Consider the following 2482-nt stretch of genomic DNA (forward strand, 5'->3'; position numbering starts at 1 on the left):
TTCTTTTTTCTTTGTTCTTTTTGTACCGAAAAGAGCATGGTAATAGGGCAGAAAAGTTAAGGAAAAAGTAAGTACCCCATTTAATTTTAAGACTTTTTATGTTTTTTGACAAAAAAATGAAATATTTTCTAAAGCAATTTATTTGGCAATTTTTTTTAGGGATTTTACTGGCATTCTACTGTTTAAGCTACTCACCTGGGTCATTTAACCCTCAAGTTAGTCTCAGGGTTTATGTTTCCTGTGAGATTAGTGTCAAATTTTATGTAACAGAGAATGTGCTTCTTTTCTTTGGCCTGAATATTGCCCATACATCCTACCATGTCAGAAGGGTTGCTAGGATCATTGATTCTGCGGAGCTGTTGCTAAAAGTTTCCACTACTCATTGCGGGTCTTTCTGAAGTCCACTCTTCTAGAATGTCTTTGGCCTGACCTGATCACTCAGAAGCCATGTCACAGAGAGAGTCGAGCTGTCTCTTCTGCAGTCAGGTCCTCACAGGGGTGGACTAGCATGTGTCCATCAACCCTTAAGGGCTATCCTTGGCTTTGTAGAGCTCGAAACTTAATTATATCACTTATTCAGACTGTTCCATGACAGTGAAACTCTTAAAAGATCGATATGTAAGCCTGCATGTCAAGAGGTGTGTATCTTTCTGGGAATTGGGGTACCTATGCTCCTAGCCCATGCTGCTTAGTGCAGGCGGGGTCAGAACAAAGCTGGTGTCCCTAAAAAAGTCTCCTGATCACTGCTGCCCTGCTAAGTTTATATAGTTCAATCTAATAGGTTGTTAAACCTTCTATTTTAGTTTAATAACGGATGAGCAAAAAGTTTGGAAAGTAGATGTTCCTTATACCCATTACCCAGCTTCCCCTACCAGTGGTATCTTCCATAATACGGTTCACTATCGAAACCAGGAAATTGATATTGGTACCATACGATTGACTAGTTTTCAGGCCATACTTGGTTGTACCACATTTTCATTTGTTATAGTTTCACCGAGTGAAAAATAAAGTTCTGCGAGTGGTTTCCTCTGCCCTGTTTGGTGATTTTCTCCACCTTTAGCTCTCTCCTTTAATCCAGCCTCCATGATACAGATGAGGTTGTCTTCCCTGAATTCCCTGCCTCCTTGTCATTCCATTTTTCCAAAGTGATTCCATCCTTTTCCACCAGGGTCTACACAGGTATGAACTCCTGGACCCTCTTTAGTGGGCCAGCTTCTCTGCCTTCTTCTCCACCCTGTTCACCCTCTCAGGGCCAGCTATGTGTACCAGCAATCTGTGATCTCCTCAACCTGCCATACTTATCATTTAGCATTTCTCATTTGTCAGACCTGTGTCTCTCCTAAATTGTTAATTCAGAACACATTTTTTCAATCTTTATGGACTTTTTGTTTTCTCATGGGTAAAGGGAGAGGACTAGATCACCTATAGGCTATATGGTCTAGAGCAGGGGTAGGCAAATTTTTTTCTGTAAAGAGCCAGGTAGTAAATATTTTAGACTTTGGAGACCAAATGATTTCTGTTACAACTACTTGACTCTGCCCTTATAGTGCAAAAGTAGCCTTAGACAATATGTAAATAAATAGGTTTGGTTATGTTCCAGTAAAACTTTATTTATGGACACTGAAATCTGAATTTCACATCATTTTACATGTCCCCAAATATTCTTATTTTTTTAAAAAACTTTAAAAATATAAAAACCATTTGATTCACAGGTAGTATAAAACAAAAGGCGGTGATCTGGATTTGGTTCATGGACTATAGTTTGCCAACCCTTGGTCTAGTGGAGAGACTGAACTTGGGAGCCAGACAGATAAGGATTTGAGTCACTTTTCTCACTTGCTAGCTGTGTAGCCGGGACAGATTACACAACAGTCTTAAGCTTGAAGACTTGCAGAGTTGCTGTGAAAATTAAAGATACCTTACGCAAAGTTTTTGTAATGCAGAGGGCACTCAATATGTATTAGTTTCTTTTTCTTTCCCTTGAGGATCTTTCCAAAAGTGGAATCCAGTTACCCAGAGCACAAAGTCCCTTTCTGTCATGAAGCCTTTTGGGCTGGCTTCAGCATACTCTTAGCCCTAACTGAAAATGTGCATGTGTGTGCAGAGAGTTTTATTGTATACATCTGGGTTCCATACCTCTCCATGACAACAGGGAGAAATTACCTCTCACCATGTCCACCTATAAGAGATCCTGAATTTTAGATTGTATGTGAAATGCCTCGATTTAGCAAATCCTTAACCTTTAGAATTTTATAGCACTTTATGGTGGTGGTGTTTTTTTTTTAATCAGGAAGTTTTAATGAAATTTTAAAAATCAATATGTTTTATACAGTCTGTAAAAGAGACACTTCAATAACTCAAAAACCCTGCTATCTCCCAGTGCGCTGACATAAAAGTTTGGGGTTACATTCCCTGGATGAGGAATCTTTCCAGACATCCTCTGAACTTACTCGCTTCCCTGTCCAGCCAGGTTTCATGCTTG

Source organism: Pteropus vampyrus, unplaced genomic scaffold (genome assembly GCF_000151845.1).
Source record: "Pteropus vampyrus isolate Shadow unplaced genomic scaffold, Pvam_2.0 Scaffold129, whole genome shotgun sequence".
In the NCBI taxonomy this organism is placed as follows: domain Eukaryota; kingdom Metazoa; phylum Chordata; class Mammalia; order Chiroptera; family Pteropodidae; genus Pteropus; species Pteropus vampyrus.